Genomic DNA, 10,233 nt, shown 5'->3' with positions numbered 1-10,233 from the left:
TTTATAAGCTTAATCCTTCCAATCTCTTGCATATTGAGGCAGGGCAGCTGTCAGATAATTCAAGTTTCTGAAGTCCTATTTCCCCCCAGAACAGAAGGTGAAGGTGAAACATGGGTACAGCAGTGAGTTTGGGCAGAATCTGGGAGCCGGAGGTGGGGTTGCTTGACTGTAACATGGGCTGGGTGGTGGGCTTCTGGAGGTGGAGGCAAAAGACAAGAAGAAGCAGTTGTGTTTCATCTCATGGATGTAGGCAGAACCCCTGAGCCCCACGCCCAGCAGGAACAGGCTTGCGTTTCAAGTAAGCCTTAACCATGCTGTCCTTTGGGGACAGGGATCCAACTGCACTGACTGCATACAAAGTGGAATTGGAAGCCCTTTGCTGCTTACTGCCATGGTGATCAGGAGTGCCGGGCATGGTGCTGGAGACCAAGAAAGCTTGCATGACTGGACAAAGGGCGAGGAAGCGGGTATCCTGAGAGCCATACCGGCTGGTTGATGAGGGTTGTTTGCCCTGATATGCTTTAAAAGTTTTTCAGCTAGCCCACCTAAAAATACTGTATTTTGCATGCAAATTTAGATTTCTGGCGTTTCTTGAATAGTTGGAGGCTCTGAGAGCAGGGATAGCACTCTCACAAGGAGATAACTGTCTGCGGTCTCCTCCCGGGGGACTCCCTTCCCCAGACCCCCCAGCCATTAGGCTTTGCTCACTCAGGTCCCTGCCTGCCCCTGGGCACTTACTCTATGTGAGGCAATTGGTGGAACCCAGAGGACCCTCTCACACAGGTACTGGCTGTTAACAATTAGAGATGTTCTTTCAGGCAAGAATGTCCTTCTCTCTTTCAGAATGTAATACTTTGGTGTAGAATTCAAGCATGTCAAACTCGCAGCCGGTGGTGTGGATGTCACTCATACCCTAGTGACGGGTGTGAATTAACTTGTCAGATGGTGCACAAGAGTGGGAGAAGGGAAAAAGAGGAAGAAGACAACTCAAGAAAAGACACTGTGGTCACTTGAGATTGGGTTGAGGGCAAGGATGGGGCAGAAAGCACACTTCCATTTGTTTGAAGCCTCATCCCAGACAAGTGAGTAAGAAGGAAGCTGTCTTGAGGCCTGTTAATAGGCTGAATGTCTGTGTCACCTCAGAATCCAAATGTTGAAACCTAATCCCCATGGTGATGGTATTAGGAGAAGGGCGGGGTGGGGGGGAAGCTTTGGGAGATGATTAGATCACAAAGGTAGAGCCCTCATGAACGGGATTAGTGTCCTTATATTTAAGAGACCAGAGAGAGCTCTCTAGTCCCTCCCACCATATGAGGACACAGCGAGAAGATGTCCGTCCATGGACCTGGAACCGGGACACCTTGATGTCAGCGCCTTGTCTGTTGCCGTCTCAGCCCCCAGAGCTGTGAGTTGTCGATCTGTGTTGTTTACAGCCACACGGTCCATGGCATTTTGGAATAGCCACCCAAACAGACTAGGATAAGACCCAGGGAGGCTCTCATGCTTCCTGTTGATAGAGATAGTGGAACTGTTCTACTTCCATAGGTTTCTGGAATATTTTGAGAGGAGAGTGAGTATAAAAGAAATAGTTATGCAGATAGGTTTGAGCAATGCCACTAATTGAATCATCTCCACTTAGCCACTGAAAAGAGTGTGTATAATTGTTTTAATGTCACCTCCTCTTAACTCCCTATCTGGGAAAGGCACTAAGGGTGGTAGGGTGGCCAGAGGCAGGGAGCTAGAGTGAAGAGGGGAAAGAGAAGGGTGGATGCTGGAACGCTGGCCCGGAAGGGCATAGGCCTCGCCCACAGCTCCCTCTGTCAGCACCCACACAACTGTGCTTGTCCCACTTATATAAGGAGTCTCAGGTTTAGCCAGTCCACGTGGTGTGATTTGGCTCCTAAGAAGAATAAATCAGCAATGTAGAGCCTGAACTGATTGTACACAGCCCATCTCCACCGAAAATGGCCTGCTTGTGATTGACCCCACGCGAGGATGGTGGCTCCATTCAGGAGATGCAGCTGCCTTTAAAATAACATGGCTGCAAGGAAACGTACCTTGACATTGGCCGTGCGCATGTTTTCTTAAGAACTTGAAAGGACTTCTCTCTGAGGCTTAGGAAGAGAAGGAGAAGGATGGGAAAGCCGGCGATGGAAAAGCTGGGCAGACTTCAGCCTTGCTGCTGTATCCCGCCCTCACACCGCTCCCGCCAGCTTTGACCCGGTGACATGTGCCCGGACCTGCTCTGGCCTCGAGGACACTCCCGGAAGGCACTTGGCCTGTTTAGCAGGAGGGAGCAGACAGGTTTCAACCAGTGCCCTGTGTTTGGTGTGTGTGCTGCATGGGGCACGGTGGCTTTTCCAAGGCCTGGTTCTGTGCGCCTAAGGCTGGTCCCAGGTTGGCGTGTGCTCTGCCGGAGGCTGCCTGTACTCCTGGCTTGTCTATGGGGTGTACATGGACTTGGGGTCCTAGCACTCTTCCCTCTTTGCTTGTGATCCAGAAGCCCCACAGTCCCTGGCCTCTCCGTGGGATGACTGCTCAGGCATATTTCGAAGGTGTTATTTTTCACTGAAAATGTGCGTTTCCAGCCTTGTGGTTCCCTGGAATCAGAATAAGTGCATTCTGAGTCTTGCTTAACTATTGTTAGTTTGGGGAACTTTCGAAAATTAAGTTCTAAACCTCAGTTTTCCCGACTGTATGATGGACATTGTAACAGTGGCTTGCTTCACTTACCCATGGGACCGCCCTCATTCACAGAACCTACTTCCTAAGGTTGTTGTGAGAAATGAATTTCTGTAAAGCACTTGTCAGGGTACTCGGCATCCATTGAGTGTTCAGTAAATGCTGCTATTGTTATATCTTCATGGATGTGAGAGTGAAGAAGGTGCCCTTTTAAGCATCATGGGTTGGGAATCACAGAGAAACCTCAGCGCTGCTATGAGTGTCTGTGCCTTCCAAGCTGGACCTGGGCTCCAGTCCTCCTGGCAGGTGTCTCCGGCTGACCTCACTCTGGTCTGGGCAGGAAGTTCATTGCTGGCAAAGGGAAGAGCCTGCCTCCCTGGAGGGAGATTCCAAACTCACCAGCCAGCCTTCAGCCAGCTTGCTATACCCGGGGTCTGAGGCCACAGCAGGATTCTCACTTCCCCAAACGATGTGAATTGCTGCTTCCTCTGCATCCTAGGACACATTAAGAGCAGCGTGCACACAGAACGCTTTGGCCCGTGTTCACAAGTTGAGCCAAATTCCGATCTGAGGGTTGGACGTGAAATAGCAAACAGAAGCAAGGCAGACAGACACTCACACCTGGCTGCTAGGAATGAACTAAACAGATGCCCGGAAAGTCGGCAAGGATTCGTATGTGAACACAGAGTCTTATGGATTTACCATTTTGACTCCAGCAGCTCCTAGAAGACTTTCAAAGTGAGGGAGTGCCCCCTTAGGATCACTGGAGCAGCCAGGCACCTGCATGGGTAGCCACGCCCGGCCATTCCCGGGAGGACTCTGATTTATGGAGAGAGGGATTCTGAGCTCAGCTGCATTTTTGTGGCTGGGATCAAAAGGGCTTTCTCACTGACCACAGATCACATCCCGGGAATCCTCCCCAGACAGAACATTCCTGAGAATGACGGCGGCCGTGGCCACAGCTCCTGGGGTGGAGTAAGACTGGGAGGGCACGTCTCCAGGAGGGTGGTATTGTTACTACCCTAAAACAAAGGTTTTATGTACCCCCAAACAAGTGAACTGCTAATTTTGGGAACGTTACCATTTTTTTCTTCTTGCCTAAGGGCAACTTGTTTAGTGGAGAATGAGCTAAAATGAATTTTCATCCTGAAAAATTACTTCATTTCTTTGGGACTTAGCTTCTTCATGCCTGAAATGGGAATGTTGCATTAGAATCAATGGGACTGTTTTTAGGCAGTTTGCCACAGTCCTCACTATTCCCTATTGTCTTACATGTGGCTTGCTTCACTCATTTATACTATCTCCCTGAGCCCATTTGGAATCTGAATTTGCAATCTGTGGACTAGATGACCTCTAAGCCATGCCTCTCCCATCCTCCGCTTCCCAGCTGTAACATTATTGAAAACCACAGTGTGAATAGATTTTAGAATTTTTGATTGATATGCTTATGTGTCTTCTGGATTGAGATGTTTGGAGCAGTAGGAGGAGGAAATAGACACAGCTAGGGCTTGGGGTGCGGTGCCTGTTGATGGAGTTATGTCTGACAATTCCAAAGCAGAGAAGAGTGTCCGTGGTAAGTAGGAAAACCTGTGCACAGGGTTGACACACCCAGGATATTCCACTGTTTGCTTTTCCTGAGTATTCTCAAGAGTTGCCTTGCTCACTTGTTCCAGAGCAACTTGTCCCTGAAAGGGTCAGCTAAGTTGTGCTTTCTTCCCTGATGGGGTGTGTAAGCCTGGCAGAGAGAAGAAAGGGATGAGAAATGCTGGGCTTCCTTCTGCCAGCCAGGACCATTTATGCAATTCTCAGCTGCCTGCCTCTGCATGAGAAGAAGAAGAAAGAGTGCTCAATGTAGTTGGAGCTCCAATCCCCTTTTGGAAGACGGAAGAGGTTTCCTACCCGAAATGTGCTAGTACAAGAACAAGGGGGCTGCGCAGATCTCCTTTTGTTTTTATTCCATTCTCACTGGAGTCACAGCTTAAAAGACTGCTAACACAAATATTAATATTTAGATCTGGTTTGAGGGGTTCTGTTTCTGACAAAATAGCTTGAAATGTGCTTAAAATCCTATACATCAGAGGAAAGTGAATGCTCTGATTAATTAGAGGTTTCTCTCCTGCCCTTCCTAATGGACTGGGCAGATGATACCTCTGGGTGCTGGTAACTTGCCTTTCTCCCCAAGCACGGGGCCCAGAGCAGCAGTATGGGGGAGGGAACTGAGCGGGTGGGGAGAGTATTATAGAGCAATGAGAACATGACGTGATAAATGGCTCCTAGCTCACAATATGGTATCCAAAACCCAAGAAAAACAATATTCTGAATACTGAATCATTAACTGAGGGATCCGATCTCACTCACAGACTGGGGACATTGGAAAAAAGGATAATGTATGTCTCCTTATTCAACATTTTCTTATATGTATTAGTCCATTTGTCTTATGGCCTTCTTTCTGCAAAGAGAACTCATTGAATCAAGGATGGTAGGCTATCCATTTGGAAGGTGGGTTCTGAGGAATACCAGGATAGAGATACAAGGCCCTTTGGAGATCTAGCTATCTAGTAGATAAGAAAATGAAATGGTTATATTAATATTAGAGGCCCGGTGCATGAATTCATGCATGAGTGGGGTCTGGCTGCCCCCCTCCCCATGGGGGTTGATTGGGGCCGACTGGGCTGGGCTGGCAGGAGGGAGGGAGTGCAGGAGGTTGGCTGGCCGGCCCCATCCCTGATCGGGTTAGGGAGGGTCGGAGTTGGGACCAGCCTGAGGGAGGAGGCCCCCCCCCCCCCATTGGGCCATTGTCCGGCTGCAGTGTGTGTCATAGTGACCAGTCATTTCAATTGCTTGGCTTTTATGTATATAGATATAGGCATATAGATGAATTAGCTTATTTACATAGTTTTACATATACTAGAGGCCTGGTGTACGAAATTCATGCACGGGTGTGTGTGTCCCTCAGCCCAGCCTGCACCCTCTCTGATATGGGATCCCTCTCACAATCCAGGACTGCTGGTTCCCAACCGCTCACTTGCTGGCCTACCTGATTGCCCCTAACTGCTTCTGCCTGCCAGCCTGATCACCCCCTACCCACTCTTCTGCCAGCCTGATTGCCCCTAACTGCCCTCCCCTGCCGGCGTGGTCACCCCTAACTGCCCTCCCCTGCAGGCCTGATTGCCCCCAACTGCCCTCTCTTTCAGTCCTGGTCCCTCCCAACTGCCCTCCCCTGCTGACCTGATCGCCCACAACTGCCCTCCCCTGCTGGCCATCTTGTGTCCACATGGGGTCGGCCATCTTTGACCACATGGGGTGGCCATCTTATGTGTTGGAGTGATGGTCAATTTGCATATTACCTCTTTATTAGACAGGATATTCAAAATCACCTACTGTATAAAATGATTTAAATTAGAAATATTGCATATTTCACTCTTACAGTTTATGAAACTATTGTATTAAAAGGTTTCACCTGTATCTGTAATATCCAGGCCTTCTTTCTTTCTTTTTTTTTAAATTTTAAAAAATATCTTTGATTTTGGAGAAGGGAAAGGGAGAGAAAGACAGAAACATCAATGATGAGAGAGAATCACTGATCAGCTGCCTCCTGCACACCACCCACTGGGGATTGAGCCGGCAACCTGGGCATGTGCTCTAACCAGGAATTGAACTGTTACCTCCTTATTCATAGGTTGGTGCTCAACCACTGAGCAACACTGGCTTGTCCAGGCCTTCTTTCTGGATCCTCTAACACAATTTGACATAGCACATGGTGCTCACATCTATTTCAGACAGGGCACTGTTGGAATTTGTTTATTCCAAGCCACAGTTATCCATTTATGTGACATTAGAGAGTTATTTGATTTTTTAGTCATTCTCTTTGTGTGTAGTTGTGATCTCCACAATGTAACCTTTACTCTGACTTTTAAAAAGCTGCTTTGCAGTGACACAATTAATCTGGACTAAATTTCTGTCTTTTTTTTAAAGAGCAGTTTTATTGGTGACCTCTATAAATATCCCAAATTACTTCTGATTGTATTCTATTAATCTAATTTTTTATTTTTTGATTAAATAATATAAGTGAGAGCATGTTTATAATATAAAAGTCTGCCGCTCCTACACATGCATAGCCTCTCCCATTATCAACATCTTCCACCAAAGTGGTACGTTTGTTACAGTGGATGAACCTATACTGACACAGCATAATCACCCAGACTGCAGAGTTTACATTAGGGCTCACTCTTGGTGTTGTGCATTCTATGGTTTGACAAATGTATAATGACATCCATCATTGTGATATCATACAGAGTATTTTCACTGTCCTGAAAATCCTTCTTGCTCCACCTACTCATCCCTCTCCCCTCCCAGCCCCCAATCCCTGTGAATACTGATCTTTTTATTGGCTCCTTAGTTTTGCCTTTTCCAGACTGTCATGGAATTGGAATCATACAGTGTGTATCTTTTCTTGGTTACTTCCAAGTCTTGGCAATTATGAATAAAGCTATGTGTAGGTTTTTGTGTAGACATACGTTTTTAGTTCATTTGGGTAAATACTAAGGAACATGATTGTGCATACTGTGAGAGTATGTTTACATTTGTAAGAACTGCCACCACTGTCTTCCAGAGTGGCTGTACCATTTTACATTCCCTCCGCAATGAGTGAGTGTTCATGTTGCCCCGCATCCTTACAGCATTTGGTGTTGTCTGTTCTGGATTTGGGCCATTCTAATAGGTGGGTAGTGGTAGCGCATTGTTGTTTATTTTGCATTTTTCTGGTGACATATTATGTGGAACATCTAGTCATATGCTTATTTGTCATCTATGTATCTTCTTTAGTGAGGTATCATCTGTTAAATTCTTTGGTCCATTTGTTAATGAGGTTGCCTACTTAAAAAAAAAAAATCCTTCCCTGAGGATATGTTTTTCTTGATTTTTAAAGAGAGTGGACTTTTAGAGACAGCAATGTGAGAGAGATAAACAGCAATTGGTTGCCTCCCATACATGCCTCAACTGGGGATCAAACCCACAACTTAGGTATGTGCCTTGACCAGAAATCAAACCTGCAACCTTTTGGTGTATGCTCAACCAGCTGATCCACCCGGCCAGGACAGGTTGCCTACATTTTTATTGTTGAGTTTCAAGTTCTTTGGATAATAGTTCTTTATTAGATGGGTCTTTTGTGAATATTTTCCCCAAGTTTTGACTTGTATTCTCATTCTGTTGATATTGTCTTTCACAGAGTAGAATTTTTTAATTTTTAATAAATTCTAGCTTAGCATTTTGTTCATAGATCATGCCTTTTGTGTTTTATCTAAAAAGTCATAGTCCAACCCAAGGTTATCTAGCCTTTCTCCTGTTATTTTCTAGGAATTTTGTAGTTTTGTGTTTTACACTTAGATTTGTGATGTATTTTGTTAATTTTTTGTGAAAGGTGTAAGGTCTGTGTCTAAGCATATTTTTTATGTTTTTGGCATGTGGATGTCCTGTAGTTCAAGCTCCATTTGTTGAAAAGTTATCATTGCACCATTGTATTGCTTTTGCTCCTTTATCAAACAGCAGTTGACTATATTTATGCAGGTCTATTTCTGGGCTCTCTATTCTGTTCCATTGATCTATTTATCTATTCTTTCACCAATACCACACTATCTTGATTACTGTAGCTTTATGGCAAGTGTTGAAGTCAGGTACTATCAGTCCTACAACTTTGTTTTGCTCCTTCAATATTGATTTGTTATTCTGGGCCTTCTGCTTCTCCACATATACTTGAGCAGTTTATCAATATCCACAAAATTATTTGCTGGGATTTTGATTGGGATTGTATGGAATCTATAGATCAAGTTGGGAAGAACTGACATCCTGATAATATTGAATCTTCCTATCTATGCACATAGAACATTTCTCCATTTATCTAATTTTCTTTGAGTTCATTCATTAGAATTTTGTAGTTTTCCTCATATGGATCCTGTATGTATTTTGTCAAATTTATGTCTAAGTATTTCATATTTTGAGTGCTAATGTAAATGGCAATGTGTTTTTAACTTCAAATTACACTTGCTCATTGCTGGTATATAGGAATATGACTGACTTTTATATATTAAGTCAATTTTATATATTACAACCTTGCTATAATCACTTATTAGTTCCAGAGGTTCCTTTGGTCAGTTCTTTCACATTTTCCACATAGCTGACCATATCGTCTATGAGAGACAGTTTTATTCTTCCTTCTCAATCTGTATGCCTTTTATTTCCCTTTGTTGTCTTATTGCATTAGTTAGTACTTTCAGTAATATATTGAAAAGGAGTTAGTGAGTGGGAACATCCTTGCCTTGTTTCTTATCTTAGTGGTAAAGCTTTGAGTTTCTCATCATTAAATATGATGTTAATTGTAGGGTGTTTTTTTTTTTTTTTTAGATATTCTTTATCAAATTGAGGAAGTTCCCCTCTCTCTCTAGTTTACTGAGAGCTTTTACCATGAAAGTGTGTTGGATTTTGTCAAATGCTTTTTCTGTATCTACTAATATAATAGTGCAATTTTTCTTTTCTTTTTAAATCTTTATTGTCGAGATTATTACAGATGTCCCTCTTTTTCCCCCCCATTGCCCTCCTCCACCTGGTTCCTGCCCCACCCCAGACCTTCACCACCCTATAGGTAATGCATATATGCATATAAGATCTTTGTTTAATCTCTTTCTGTCCCCCCTTCCTCTGAGAATCGTTAGTCTGTTCCATTTCCATGCCTCTAATTCTATTTTATTCATCAGTTTATTCTGTTCATTAGATTTATTATTCATTATTTTGATTTTTAGATTCAATTGTTGATAGGCATGTATTTGTTGCCATTTTGTTGTTCATATGTTTGATATTTTCTCCTTCTCCTCCTCCTCCTCCTCCTCCTCCTCCTCCTCCTCCTCCTCCTCCTCCTCCTCCTCCTCCTCTCACTTGGTTGTGGTGTATAATTCTTTTTATACATTGTTGGATCTGAGTAATTTGTTTTTATTCCATTGTTTCCCAAATTAATTTTAATATGGAACCCTTTACACAAAGCAGCTGTTAACAGTTTGTGTAACAAGTTCTGTGTACTCACTTCTCTCTCTCTCTCTCTCTCTCTCTCTCTCTCTCTCTCTCTCTCTCTCTCTCTCTCTCCCATTTGCCTGCAGACCTGTATCCTCCTCTTCTCACCCCTGTCCCTTTCTTCGTTTGCCCTGTTGAGGACTTTTCCCTGTGCTCACCTGCCCAAGCCGGATCCTACTCAGATGTGTGCAGATCTCTGCCTGTTTGAATCCCTTCTGCCAGGTGCTCAGTAAAAGGATTTCCAATTTGTAATTTTTACTCTTGCTTGGATTATTTACCCTTTGATACTTACTATATAATCTTATTCCCCATTCCTGAGTCACTGAACTAGAAATGGCCAGGGGGCACTTTTCTATTTTTAATGGTAACCTTAGAGCCAGACTCTCTTCTCAGAGGTCAATTTCGTGTAAGTCTCACCAGGCGAATGCACCTGCAAGGAGACTCAGGCCAAAAGGGAACACACTGAAAACTCCACGCTTCCAAGCGGCCTCC

Source organism: Myotis myotis, unplaced genomic scaffold (genome assembly GCF_014108235.1).
Source record: "Myotis myotis isolate mMyoMyo1 unplaced genomic scaffold, mMyoMyo1.p scaffold_m19_p_1, whole genome shotgun sequence".
In the NCBI taxonomy this organism is placed as follows: domain Eukaryota; kingdom Metazoa; phylum Chordata; class Mammalia; order Chiroptera; family Vespertilionidae; genus Myotis; species Myotis myotis.
The sequence above is the reverse complement of the archived record's forward strand: the minus strand, read 5'-3'. Positions refer to the sequence as shown.